The sequence below is a fragment of the Herpailurus yagouaroundi genome, unplaced genomic scaffold (genome assembly GCF_014898765.1).
Source record: "Herpailurus yagouaroundi ecotype Mexico unplaced genomic scaffold, PumYag 530, whole genome shotgun sequence".
NCBI lineage: Eukaryota > Metazoa > Chordata > Mammalia > Carnivora > Felidae > Herpailurus > Herpailurus yagouaroundi.
The window spans coordinates 9,736,467-9,750,878 of record NW_024412747.1 but is presented as its reverse complement, the minus strand read 5'-3'; the positions used below and the strand labels follow the sequence as shown (position 1 = coordinate 9,750,878).

At 54.2% G+C, this 14,412-nt stretch overlaps 1 long non-coding RNA gene across 2 annotated transcripts; it reads right to left on the bottom strand.

Annotated features, from left to right (window-relative positions):
• Positions 1 to 2,608: 2,608 nt before the first annotated feature.
• Positions 2,609 to 8,459, bottom strand: LOC121023226 (uncharacterized). Of its 2 annotated transcripts, XR_005787304.1 has the most exons (6): positions 7,940 to 8,459; positions 7,590 to 7,724; positions 7,257 to 7,443; positions 5,675 to 5,856; positions 3,378 to 3,469; positions 2,609 to 3,082 (listed from the first exon to the last, which is right to left on the bottom strand). It is a non-coding gene; the product is annotated as an uncharacterized LOC121023226 (long non-coding RNA). The 2 variants fall into 2 exon arrangements; XR_005787305.1 differs by lacking the exon at positions 5,675 to 5,856.
• Positions 8,460 to 14,412: the final 5,953 nt, after the last annotated feature.

Here is a 14,412-nt window from a genome sequence, read left to right as displayed (position 1 = left end):
CAGGGACTGAACTTTCCCATGGAGCCCTGGATCCCTCAAGGGATCAGGTGGCGTTTCCCGGGCAGCGGGCCACCACGAGCTAGAAGGTAAATGACATCATGGCCAGATTCGGACCGGGGTATCTGTTTCCTCCTCCCAAAACTTCAAGTTCTGTGTGATCCACTTGCCAAGCCAGGCATCATCCTGTGTCACGTTTATAAATAGCTCCAAACATCTCCAGAGGGACTCAGGGGCCCCCTGGACATACAGGGGTCAGCGGAGACGAGAAAGAGGAGAAATGTTTTAAGCTCTTCAGCGATTGCTTTGCACGAATGCTTTGCATTGAACCAAGCCCATGACAGAAACAGATCTATGTATGTGGCGGGTAGGGGCTCGGGCCTCGGGCTCAGCACCTTCTCACTGACGGGGCTGATGGTCCAGATTTGGCTTCTCCAGAGAAACAGAAGAGGACTTGGCTGCGGAATTTATTTGAAGGGTGGCCAGCAGGATTAATCCTAACTGCGAAAATCCTTACCCGGTGGTATTCTGCGTAATCCCAGGTAGCGTGTAAAGCGGTGGTCTGAAAAGACCCAGCATGCACTTCGGCGATCTAGGGGATCAAAGAGACCGATTGGCCAACCGTCCACTAAGCACCCTGCATGCCTGGGCTTGTGCGCTAAGCAGGAGGCTGTTCGAAGAATTGATTTAACCCACGTGACACCACTACTCTGGTGGCCTTATTGTGATACTATTTATCACTGGCTATGTCCCCAGAGGTGGGGGGTGGAGGGCAAGACCCAACTGACATGGGCAACAGAGTCAGCTTCTAGCCCCATCCCTCAGCTCTGGAAGAAGTGAGAGCGGGGCTGGGCCACAGCAATGGGGGGGCGGGGGGGCGGGGGGAAGCAGGGCTCCGCCAGGCGTTTGCCGTCTACAAGGCCATCTATGTCCTGAAACAGTGTGCCCTGCGTCTGTCCCTGCCTGAGTCGTGCAAGAGCCGTGCTGGGTGAGCGCAAGCCTGGGAGAAGGTTTCTGGTCCCCGGAGAAATGTAATGAGCCAGAACCTTCTCGGGGCGAGTATGCATTTGCTGCAGGAAGGATGTCGATTTCTAAATGAGTGCCCCAAATTGCTTTCCTGCCGGCAGCGCAGACAACTGGGTGATAGAACAAAGCCTCCTGCTCGGGAAGTGGCCGGCCATATACGAAGCAAATTGCATGGCTTCTGTCTCTTAGGTGACCCCAATTTCCACCCACCCACCCGCTCCTCAACTACAATGTAAATCATGATCTCCATCCACTTGATGACCTTGGTTCCCAAACCCACTCCAGGAATCCAAGAAAAATACCTTCCCTGTGTCTGTCCTTCCCCACAAGGGTCTGGCTTCCACTCAGAGCTCAGGGATCCGAGCCTTCAGACTTCAGCAAGTCCTTTGAACAAACGTGCCGATTCCCCCATTTTCTCTTCCAACTGCCCCACTGGGAAAGTAGGAACGAAGGCCCTGCTCTCATCGGCCAAGTTTTCAGGTGTGTGAGGACCCATCCCGGACAGAGACCCCAGAGCCGTGACTCCAAGGACCTCGTATGAGTAGGGTTCAACCTTCTAAGAGACCCAGAGTTTTTCTGACTCAGAGGCCAGCTCCAGGGTCCCTGCTCATTTGGTGCCCTGGAAGACTTAGGAATCTAGCTTGGGACAAAATGCTGTGGGTCCTGCAGGTTTGGGGCTCTGAACGAGAACCTGAGCTCCTCAGGGGCTGGCTTCATATCTGATGATGCTAATGCCCGTCCCGACCCGCGTGTGGTTCTTCCTCTCACCGCCAATAAGCGATTCTCAGACACCAGCTGGGTGTACTACAATTCGACTCAGTTCTGACGCCCTCTACCTGGTGTAGATGGTGTCGGATCCCACAGGGTAAGGGCTCAGTCCCACAGGACTGCCCCCCACTTCAGATGCCTGTCGCAAGCCCAGGCTGTTACCTGTGCCTCTGACCAACTAGCTATAGATCAGAGGTTCCAGGGACCCCGTCCTTGGGTTTGATCAATTTGCTAGAGCCTCTCACAGAATTCAGAGAAAAACATCTCATGTACTAGATCACCGATTCATTAAACAAGGAACAGTCCGGGGCGCCTGGGTGGCGCAGTCGGTTAAGCGTCCGACTTCAGCCAGGTCACGATCTCGCGGTCCGTGAGTTCGAGCCCCGCGTCAGGCTCTGGGCTGATGGCTCAGAGCCTGGAGCCTGTTTCTGATTCTGTGTCTTCCTCTCTCTCTGCCCCTCCCCTGTTCATGCTCTGTCTCTCTCTGTCCCAAAAATAAATAAACGTTGAAAAAAAATTAAAAAAAAAAAAACAAAAAAAAACAAGGAACAGTCAGATGGAAGAAACACGTAGGGCAAGGTATGGGGAAAGGGTGAGGAGGTCCCGTGCCCTCTCTGAGGATACCACTCTCCCCAAATTCCCATGTGTTCACCAACCAGGAAGCTCTCCAAACTCTGCCTTTTGGTTTTGTTTTTTTAATTTGAGAGAGACAGAGAGAGAGGCAGCGCCAGTGGGGGAGGGACAGAGAGAGAGGGAGACGCAGAATCCGAAGCAGGCTCCAGGCTCCGAGCTGTCAGCACAGAGCCCGATGTGGGCCTCGAACTCATGAACCATGAGACCATGACCTGAGCTGAAGTCAGACGCTCAACCGACTGAGCCACCCAGGCGCCCCTCTAGCAATGTTTATAGAAAGTCCTTGGTTTGGGCAAAATTTACAAGAGTAAGTAATTTAACTGCAACCTTCCTTCCAGTGCACTTCCTTCATACGGAATGGGGCTGGCTGCGGGTAATTTGGGGACCTGGCAGGTAGGACGCTGAGATATGGAGACGTGAGTTTGGGTTTGGTGGAGTTCCTTTCTGTGGTCACAGGCCCTCCGCGGGGACCGATGATGCGGTGACACTCTGCGAACCTGGCCCATAAAGGGCCACCTGCCACCCCACCTGCCCCAAACCACAGCTTGAGGCCAGCATCAACCTGCTGTGGCATTGAGGACCGTGTCACTCGATGGGGCGAGGAGGCTTCGTAGACTAAGTTTTGAAACGTAATTAGGAAAACATTCGTTGTAGAAAACTGCAAAATACAGGGGAAGGGGGAAATCGCATTAAAAGAAAATCCTCGTAATCTCCCCCATTTGGTTGTGTGCCCTTCTAACACTTATTTAAGTGTATGCCCATTTTAAACAATAAAATTGGGACCCTGCCGATTTTGTGGTTTAATATCCTGGTTTTATGTGAGATGCCTCGTGGGCATTTCCCTCGATCGGTTCAAGATGCTTCAGTACACACGTCTAGTGGTTGCTCAGTGGTCTATCCTACACCACGCAGCGTAGCTTATCAAACTGGGCTAGCCTCGACCCATGACTTACCTCTTCCAATTTAGGCCTATCATAAATAGCACTACGGTGTCCTTGTACATCCATCCCTGCAGGCTCGTTCATTATTCCCTTAAGATAGACTCCTGGGAGCAAAATCACAGACAGGGCACTGTTATGGCTTTGGGGTTTAATTGTCTAAATTGCTCTCGGAAAAGTTTCCCCGTTTCCCTCCCCCACCCCCGCCCCCCACCGGGACGCTGGGAGGCTGCCCACACCGCTAGTCTTCTCAGTCCAGAGTTGCGTGTTAGCTTCTTAAATATCGCCAATTTGATACGCGACGAGCGCCAACTCTCAGTGCCTACATGGCCGTGACTTTGATCACGAACTGTGTTAAACATTTTTCACGTGTTTTGGTTTGTGTGTTTATTTCATGTCCTTTGTGCTTCTACAGAATATGTATCTTAAATCGTGATTTGTTTCGGGGGGCCACCTGGGTGGCTTAGTTGACTGAGCATCTGACACTTGATTTGGGCTCAGGTCATGATCCCAGGGTCATGGGATCAAGCCCCGTGTCGGACTCTGTGCTGAGTGTGGAGCCTGCTTGGGATTCTCTGTTTCTCTCTCTCTCTCTCTGCCTCTCTCCCCCACTCATGCACTCTCTCTCTCTCTCTCTCTAAAATAAAACAATATGTATCATTATGATTTGTACATGTCCATTGCCTGCTTTCCTATTGGGATTTTTTTTTCAAAGTTTTTTATTTATTTTGGGGACAGAGAGAGACAGAGCATGAACAGGGGAGGGGCAGAGAGAGGGAGACACAGAATCGGAAACAGGCTCCAGGCTCCGAGCCATCAGCCCAGAGCCTGACGCGGGGCTCGAACTCACGGACCTTGAGATCGTGACCTGGCTGAAGTCGGACGCTTAACCGACTGCGCCACCCAGGCGCCCCCCCATTGGGATTTTTTAAGGTCAGTTTTTTTTTCTGTTTTCTTTAGTCATGACTATACTAACCATTTCTCTGACCGCGGGGAGTATCTTCCCTGTCAATTGTTTGCAAATGAACTGAGGGCTGGGCGCCACCACTGCTAACATTTCCATCTTCGTGGTGGATGGACGGCCTCTTTGTCCTCACTGAACAGATCTATCCGGGGCACCAATATCTTTTTTTCAAACGGGGTTTGAAGGGCAGTAAGAGAAAAACTGGCCCGTGACGGGCACTTCAGTCCACCAAAACCTCTACTAGTTCAAGCGCAGGACTGATTCACCAACACGGCCCTTCTTTCCAAGGTGGTCAGCCGTGCATGCTTTCTCCAGGATCTCCTCCTCACGGCCGCCTCGGGGACCTCACTCAAGGCTCCCCTGCTGACGACCCGATGGGGGGCTCCTGCGAGAGGAAAAGCCAGCCTCCTTGGCAGGACTCAGAAAGCCTTTCCTGATCTGGCCCCTGCCTGCCTCTCTGGCCTCATCTTCCCCTAGCCCCCGCTCAGCCTAAGTGCCCCGGTGCCGTGCTGCTTACGGGTGGAAAGACCTTCCGCCTTAGCACATCAAACTGTCCACCTTCCAGAACTGATTCTGGGCAACTGCCGCTTCCAGCAGCCCCCTCCCCCTGCACCGCAGCACACAACCCCACCACCCTTGCCGCACTCGTCACAGCGGATCTAGGAGCTTGCTCAGCTGTCTGTGTCGGCCCGTACCCTGTGACCTCTGCTGGCTCTTCTCTCTTTAGTGCCCACTCAACATTTAGCAGGTGCGCCCCACATATTCCCGGGACGAAGGGGGAGAGGGAGAAGGCGGGGGCGGGGCACCCAGTGTGGATCCTGCTGGGGGCTGGGACAGGGGCAGCGTGTGCCGGGTTGGCCTGCATTTCTCGGCAGTGCTTTATGGGGGACCCGCAGGGCTGGCCCAGCCCCCAAGGCTGCATCTCCTGTCGGCACCCGGACTCCTGCCTGCCGGCTGTGCACGGTTCCCGTGGGTCCCCTGGCCTCCTTGCCTGCCCAGGTGGCTGCTGCTCTGGGCCGAGTGCTGGAGGTACAGGGGAGGCTCCATGAAACAAAGCAGGGTGAGGGTCCTTCCCCATCCTGCCCCGGGTTCCGATGCTCTCCTGAGTCATTTTTCCTTCAGGCCACAGTTCCCCCCTAGGGCCTCTTTATACCAAGATCTGACCTTATTGGCTAATTACGGTAGCCATCCCACGAAGCGGACCTATTCTGGGGAGTCAGGAGGCCAAAACGTGGGGGCACAGAAGGAGCACACCATCGCACACGGCAGCGGCACAAGCCCATGGGCCATTTCAACCTCGGCTCTGCCACGAGTGACCGTGTTTCTCGTCCCTACAGCAGCTGCTCACCGGCGTCCGTCTGCACCGGAGTCGTCTGGGGCTTTTACTGAAGTGCGGGTGCCGGGGGGTCCTCCCCTAGATTCTGCCCAGGTGCTTCCAGGGACTCCGATGCAGACGGCCTGAGGACCACACATGGGGAGACACCGCCTTCCCTCCGTGGAACAGGCCGGCGGCCTCGCGTCACCAGGGACCTGGTTACAAGCCAGAATCTCTGACCGTCTCGGATCTACTGAATTCGAATCGGCATCTTGGTTAAAAACAAATGCTTATTTATTTCTTCAATTTTTTTTGAGAGGGAGAGAATCAGAGTGCAAGTGGGGGAGGAGCAGAGAGAGAGAGGGAGACACAGAATCGGAAGCAGGCTCCAGGCTCCGAGCTGTCAGCCCAGAGCCCGACGCGGGGCTCGAACTCACGGACCGTGAGATCGTGACCTGAGCCGAAGTCGGCCGCTTAACCGACCGAGCCACCCAGGCGCCCCGGAAAGTGTTTATTTTTGAGAGAGAGCAGGCAAGCAGGGGAGGGGCAGAGAGAGGGGAACAGAGGATCCAAGTCAGGCGCACAAATGTGTTTATTTCCAGAGTAGAATTCTCAGTCGAGGAAACGGGGTATACTCCGTCTACCAGAGACAAGGATTCCTGACTCACGCGGGCGAGGAAGGAACAGGTACCGTCTCTGGAATATCGAACACTTTTCCTCAAGCGCGAGCTCATTCAAAGACCAAAGGCCGTGGCTCTGTCATGGGTGATATTCTCACGTAGCATAAAAAAGAAAACACAGGCTGGGGCGCCTGGGTGGTTCAGTCCGTTAAGCGTCTGACTTCGGCTCAGGTCATGGTCCCACGGTTTGTGAGTTCGAGCCCCGCGTCAGGCTCCGTGCTGACAGCCTGGAGCCTGCTTTGGATTCTGTGTCTCCCTCTCTCTCTACCCCTCCCCCGCTCTCTCTCTCTCTCAAAAATAAACATTAAGGGGCGCCTGGGTGGCGCAGTCGGTTAAGCGTCCGACTTCAGCCAGCTCACGATCTCGCGGTCTGTGAGTTCAAGCCCCGCGTCGGGCTCTGGGCTGATGGCTCGGAGCCTGGAGCCTGCTTCCGATTCTGTGTCTCCCTCTCTCTCTGCCCCTCCCCCGTTCATGCTCTGTCTCTCTCTGTCCCAAAAATAAATAAAAAACGTTGAAAAAAATTTAAAAAAAATAAATAAATAAACATTAAAAAAATTAAAAAAAAAAAAAAAAAAAGATTCACTGACCAAGTCTAATCCCACCTCCCTGCAGCCCTCCCCTGACCTGAGACGCTGAGGTTTCTGATAAGGATTGGGAAACAGAGGAAGAAACAGTAGGAGAACATGCTCCAGGGGGATCCCCACTGAGGCTGTGTCTGTGGCCTTAAGGGTCGATCTGACAGGTGGCCCAACAGACCTCTGGCTCTACAATTTTGGGGGGCTCAGTCTGCTGGCGACCTGGGGCCATATTTGTAGCCGGACCTATGATGTCACTCCCATCGCATCCAAAACGCGCCAGATTAGGACGGGTCTGTTGGGGAGCGGGACCTGGAAACGCGCTTCACCCCACTCTCGTCTGTGCCCTGGAAACATTACCCGTAAGCGAGCTGGGAGTCAGGGGAGTGTTTCACGCCGTCCTGTGGGGGTGAGCATTGACCAGCGGGTTCCTCCCGGGCAGCCACGCGGCCAGGGATGGGGAAGGGTGTGGTAGACGAGGGCCAAGAGGACCAGGGATTTGTGGCCTGTTTCCCCTTCTCATAAAATAATAGGGTCCGTTCTTTTCCTGCAGGAAAACTCAGAGCAAGTTTTTTTGCAAATGAACTCCAGGAGAAAATAGCTGGGCGGAGAAGCAGCTACGCCTTCCACTTAGGATGATGCGCGAGAAATTGGCCACCCGCCCACCAGTCTGCATCTAACAGGAATACTAACCATCCTTTTTCTTCACCGCAAAAGCGCAGTGCCCCCAGATGCAATGACGTCATAACTTCCGGGAAGCATCTTTCTTGTTCGGGCTTGAAAACGTGCTTTTCTCCTTTCGTTAGATTTTCTGCGAGGAATTCTGAACTGCACAAGAGACAGATGCGGCAGCAACAAAGCGGGGGGGGGGGGGGGGGAGGCGGGGGGGGGGGGGGGGCGCCCAACACCCCCCCGCCCCCCGGGGGAACAAAATGAGCCCCCACCCTTCCCCCCCCCACCATTCAGCGACACGTGTGCCCCACCCCCCACCCGGTGCATTAAAGGAGGGTCCAGACCAGAGGGCTCAGAGAGCCCCAACTCACCCCGGGGGCCAGATGCCAAGCCCCTGAGTGAGAGGAACCCGGATCCGTTTCCCCGGGGGAGAGGCAGGCAGGGGGCTGGTTTTGTGCTTGTGGGATCGCGATGCCCCCTTACTCTTCATTTCCTGACCTGTTCCACCGCCCCATCTGTACATGTGTTGTGCTGGCACACGGAGGGCCCGGCTCTGGCCGCCGGCTGCAGCGCCCCAGGATTCAGGCCGGAGGCCCCAGGGGTGCCCAGGGCGCTGGCTGGTGGGTAAGGCGGCTGCGCTTCTGCTCTTGACTCCTGGCCCTTTAGACACCACTTTGGGGACAGGGACCAGGGACGGTGCTGCAGGGAAGGGGCCAGGGAGGGACCAGGAAGGAGCCAGGCTCGCCGGGGAGTGGGGGTGGGGGGTGGGTGATGCCCGTCGGCAAAGGAGGCTGAGGGTAGTGGCTCTCTCTCTGGGCGATGCTCTCTCTGGTGGGGCTGCTCTGTCCCTTCAGATCCCACCAGGGTCCTGCCTCTGGTCTGGCAGGCTCTCCCCTCGCCCCACCCCGCCCCATCAAGGGAGCCTCACCCCATCCCTCACTCCACCCCATTCCTTCTGCTGGGACATGAAGGCGGGAGGTGGTATGGCCGGCAGTTAGCACCCTGTCCCTTGGCAGGGGGCAGGGGAGAGGCCGGGGCACCTCTGAGACCGCCTTCCCCCGGTGTGTCAGGGCCGGGCTGATCCCCAGCGCCCCGGGGCCTGACTTCAGCCCTTCCTTCCCACTCAAGAGAGGTCACTGGCATCCAAGCCGTTATCCCTAGTAGAGGGATAATCCTGCCTCCATACACTCCATCATTTATGACTTGGGAGTGTCACTTCCAGGACAACAAGTCACAGGTGGGGGCCTCCCCGGGAGAGGTTGCGATGGGCAGGGGGCCGAGCCACCCTGGCCCTCCCCCTGCACCCAGCGGTAGCAAAGTACTGGTAGGCAAGGGCTGCCCGGGTGACACTGAGGCGGCTGGGAGGGAGGAGCAGGGAGAGGTGGGGGAGGGGCCCAGGGAGCAAGAGGATACAAATCCAAATCTGAGTTTTTCCTCACGCAGGGCTCAGAAATGCGCATCTGCAGAACTGGGACAGGTCACCTGGGGATTAAGGAACGGGATGAAGCGTCAGCTACGTCAGTCAGTTACGACCTCCTCCCCCAGCACTGCCTGGGTGACGTGTGACTGAGGCCCGGGATTGCCCAGCGTGCTGATCTCTGCCAGGAGCCATCGGTGGTGGGCGGCAGTGGGGGCTGGAGGGCCGCGAACCCCGGGCACCTGAGAGCCCTGGCAAGCTTCTGCCCGCCTCTGGGCTTGACGGGTCCTCCTGTGTCTACAGAGGGCTTCAGGCTCAGCGCTCCCTGAGACCCTTCTAGCTTTAAGAGACTGACTCTGACTCTGAGAGATTTAATACTGATTGATGATTCACCCTCAAGGCCTGGAGGTAATTTAAATGGAGGCCAGGGGATTCTTCATAAAGAATCAAAGCATCAGGCGGGTAAAACAGAATCACTTAACCATCAGAGTTCAACATCCGGAGGTAGGCCTAGCAGAAAAAAAAAAAAACAAAAAAAAAAAACAACCTTTGTTCTCATTGTTTTTTAAACGTTTTATTTATTTTTGAAAGAGCGTGAGCAGGAGAGGGGCAGAGAGGGGGCGGGGACAGAGGATCTGAAGTGGGCTCTGTGCCGACAGCAGGGAGCCCGATGCGGGGCTCGGACTGACAAACCTTGAGATCATGCCCTGTCGGACAGACGCTCCACTGACAGCCACTCAGGGGCCCTGCAAAAAATAAATAAATAAATAAATAAATAAAAATATTTTTTTTTTAATTCTATCTCTGCAAAGCCAAATCAGATCCGAAGGAGGAGAGGAAATGATTGCCTCATCAGAGGGAGCACAGCAAGGAGAGGATAAGGGCTCGCCAGGGAGGATACTTCCAGGACCTGTCCCGCCAGTACCTGGCTCCTAATAGTTGCTCACTAAATGTTTGCCGAATTGGATAGACATAAATAAAGCTTCCCTAAAGAACTGTGCCCGTCCTCCGCCCCCCAAACCATTCTCCTTTCTTACACCTTTATGGAATGCCCGCATTTTAGTTGAGCACAGGGCCGCTCAGAATAAAAATGACTTTTCTGGGTTACCCTTGAAGCGATGTATTTTGGCCAAGTTTTGACCAATGAAGCACTAAATAGCAGCTTCCAGGAGCTTTCCGTAAGACAGCTAGTCACGTCCTTTGCCTCCCTCCTTCCTGCTAGCTGGAATGTGTGTGTGACGACCGGACTTGTGCAGCCACATTGAACCACATTTCCATCATTGATGATGCAAATTAAAACCACGCGAAGCAAGAGAGATGGCCCTGGGTGTCTGAGAACTTTGTGGAGTAGAGCCACAATTCCAGTCCTGGATGGTCTATCCTCAGGCTTTTAGAGGAAAGAGAAAGACATTTTATCTTATTTAAGCCACTGCTATTTTGTGTCTCTTACTCACAACTGAACCTGATCCAAACTGGGGCACTATGCTTTGGCTGTCTAGAAGTCCTCAATAGTGCTTATTGAATGAATAAATGCCATGCTCATTATCGAAAAATAACAAAATCAAGAAAATATAGACAAACCAGAGAAAATTCGAGACTCGTGTTAATAATCAGTAATAGCCAGCAACGCCTGGGTGGGTTGGTTGGTTAAGCGTCTGACTTCAGTTCAGGTCATAATCTCTCAGTTCGTGAGTTCGAGCCCCACATCAGGCTGTCTGCTGTCAGCAAAGAGCCCGCTTGGGATCCTCTGTCCCCCTCACTGTCCCTCCCCCCCACCCCCATGCTCTCTCTCTCTCAAAAATAAATAAACATTAAAAAAAAGGTAATAATAACTGGGTATTAGCTGGGAGTAAAACAACCGCTGAGATACTAAATACCAAAATACCCCACAGAGAGAGAGCGTTTTCCTAGAACTTGGCAGCTAGCTCAACTGTGCAAAACTGAAACCGTATTTTCTATAACCATGCTATACTTTTTCTTGAGTCCCTGTTTTCTCCCAAGAGCAAAAAGAATCTGGCCATTTCCAGGTAAATTTCGTTAATGACCGTGAAGTCAGTCTACGACTTAAAATCGGATGTTTCCGTCCTCCTCTCCCCTGGGGATGTGGCAAGGCCCTGGGGGGGACTCAGGTGAGTGCTGATGAGGAGGTGCTGAGCTCAGTCCACCTGTGCCCACGTGGCCCTTCTGGGGGGACCTCATTCCCACAACTGTGCGTCCTTTCCAGCTCTGCGAGGAGCCACGACCCCCTCCCCAGGACCCCCAGCTCTCTCAGCACTTGTGGGGACCTCCCGGGGTCTCAGGAGCTTTCCCGGATCCAGCCTGACCACCTCACCCCCCTGAAGACCCCACTTAGATCCTGCTCCACGCTCTGGTTCGTGCTGGCCACGTCCCAGGGCTCGGGGGTCATTATCAACCTATCGAGGGGTCATGATCATGGCTCACTCAGCCTGGGTGTGCCTGCCACAGAGTTTCTCCTCTGAAACTGATGACATAGGTGGCCTCCCCACTACCCTACCATCCTAAACTTGGAAAACCTCTTTGCCTGCAGCCCCAAAGAGCTTGCCTGTCCTCATTCTGTGGTGAAGAAAATAAGCTATAGGTAAGCGTTCTCCCAAATGTCACTTGCAAGCGTCTTCCTGTCATTTATAGGCGAACTTCAAACAGCTCTTCGGTTCTTAGACCTTTCATCTCCCTTAAAGCCCGGCCCTTGCCAATTGAGATCCTCGGTTTTCAAGACATTACTCCTCTCTGGTCCTCACAAGCCTATTTTCTTTAGTGTCAAGGCTAAGAATTTGATTGTTTTCTGACTCTGAACTTGGCCTCTAATGTTGGAAAGAAGGGCCATGGGATACAAAGGAATACCAAGAATAAACATGAGCAGCCTTTTAAAGGGGCACCTGGGTGGCTCAGTCGGTTAAGCATCTGACTTTGGCTCAGGTCAGGCCCTCACGGTGCATGAGTTCGAGCCCCACCTATAGAGCCTGGAGCCCTCTCCCGATTCTTGTCTCTCTCTGCTCCTCCCCCACTCACCCTCTGTCTCTCTCCCTCAAAAATAAACGTCAAAAAAAATTATTTTTAAATGAGCAGCTAATATTTCAAAATGTTTTCCTACCGCATTAAGATAAATGGAACTTTTCGTGTCTCAGAGAGCGCTCAGGGATGAAACAAAAAACAAACAAACAAACAAAAAGAATCACAAAGAAACCAGCCTCTCCTGAGGCTCTAAATTCCATGGCACCGCTCTCACCTCTGAGCTGTGGTCTTTAAGCCTATTTCAGCCAGTGTTCTATTGCCCCTGAAAGCCTCCTCTCAAATTATGCATTTGTCTTTGGGGACTTTGCTCAGTCCAGGACGCAACGTCCTCTTTAAGAGGGCTACCGGAGACAACTGCCTTTGGCCTCGCTTTACTGAATAATCGCACTTCTCTTTCTCACTGGATACCACGGACACCCTGAGTCACCGCTGCAGAACCTGCCAGGGATTTGTTGTACTCGGGTGTGATAAGATACACAGACGTGGAAATATCTGTCACGAAGGAAGCAGTCTTTATACCCATGGATTCCCTAGAAATGAGGGAACACCAGGTCAGTGCGGCGGTGGACGGAGCGCAGGTGACATTTCGTCGCCCGGAGCCTTCCCGGTGGCTTCCACTGAGGCAGGGTAAGCAGGTTTGGGATTGGCTAGTTTGAATAAGCTCGGCGGGTTTGGGGGCCTGGGGCAGGCAGGGCCTTCACTAGGTCATCAAGGCCCCAAGATGTGAAAACATCAGGATGAAGACGCGAGAGTCCTATACCTGCTCGCAGCTCCCTCTTCGCATAAGCTGTTGGTGAGCTCAGAATTACACTTCTGGGGGCGCCTGGGTGGCTCAGTCGGTTGAGCGTCCGACTTTGGCTCAGGTCACGATCTCACGCTCTGTGAGTTCGAGCCCCGCGTCGGGCTCTGTGCTGACTGCTCAGAGCCTGAAGCCTGTTTCAGATTCTGTGTCTCCCTCTCTCTGCCCCTCCCCCGTTCATGCTCGGTCTCTCTCTGTCTCAAAAATAAATAAACGTTAAAAAAAAAAAAAAACACTTCCGGTTCATCTGAACCTGCCTGGCTAACTAATCTCACTCCTAGGTTTACCTTAGCTTCTCGACCCTCGATGCCCCAATTTCTTCACTCATTTCCATTTCATCTTTCAGAATCTTGCGGAAGCTATCATAAAGGCATAAATCCCTTTTAGAACAAGACACTGTCGGCATAAATAAGTGAAGGAACCCCTGACCCTTCCCGCGAGGACTTGCACATCGTGAACGCCGGCATATGGTCATTTTGTGAGAGGCCATCACGATCGCTGCACAGCGTGTCCCGTGGCTCGGGAAAGGGGCCCCGGAGCTAGAGCAGAGACGCTGGCCCAGCTTCCCGCCAAGGAGACAGGCTAGGGTGCCTCAGTGCCGGCCAGCTACCCATCTCGAGAAGCGGGACCAAGATCCGGACTGAGGAAGCCTAAAGCCACAATCTGTGCCTTTGACCCCCCGGGCAACTGCCTCAGGACGAGACTCTTGGCCCGGCCTCTTTTGGTTGAAAGCGACAGAAACCCAACTCGAAGCGGTTCAAGCCAAACAAACACCAGTAGGGAGGCATCTGTAGACCCCAGCAGGGAGGACGCACTGAGGTGTAGGAGCCCGGTCCCCAGATGCAGTCTGAGCATCGCCACCTGACTCTCCCTCCCCCAGCCCCCACCCCAGGGCCACAGCTTCCTGGATCCCCCCCCCCCAACACCTGTTCGGCATCCCCAGGCCCAGAAGAAGCGAGCCTCCTTCTCTGAACACCACAGACCGGTCTAGGCAAGGACTCTCACTAGACGGATTTGGATCACCGGCTCATCCAGGACCAGCCGTTGTTTCCAACTTGGCTCAAGCTGGCTCATGTGCCGGGTCCCTGTTTTGGGTGGGGTGGGGGGGAGGGAGGGGGACAGGTGACACACAGCAGTGTGACTGACAGCGCAGGGAGGAAAGCAGGAGTCTAATCGATAGACCAAAACACAGGTGGTTACCAGGTTACCAGAAAGCGTCCACACCACTAACCGAGCAGCAGCTGCTTCACAGGAAAGACACCTCGGTCCGCACCTTCCCAAGCTGTGAGCAGGTCTTCTCCTTCCCCAGAGCCGAACGGGGCACATGTGGGCGATTTCAGCACTCGGGTTCTCACGCTGGAGGTGACACAGGGACGCGGCGTGTGCTCTGCTAGTAAATCCTTCCATTGGGAAAAGGCTCTTTCAATTAAGGCAAAGACATGCCAGACGACCATGGGTGCCGAGGCAGGGCCCTTAGGAACCCGGGGCTTTGACAATGAACCAGAGACACACTGATGTGAGGGCTTCCCACCGGAGCTAAGACGCCTCCCTGGACGGCTTCCTGGGTTTCCCATGCAGACTGTGCCAAATGTGGT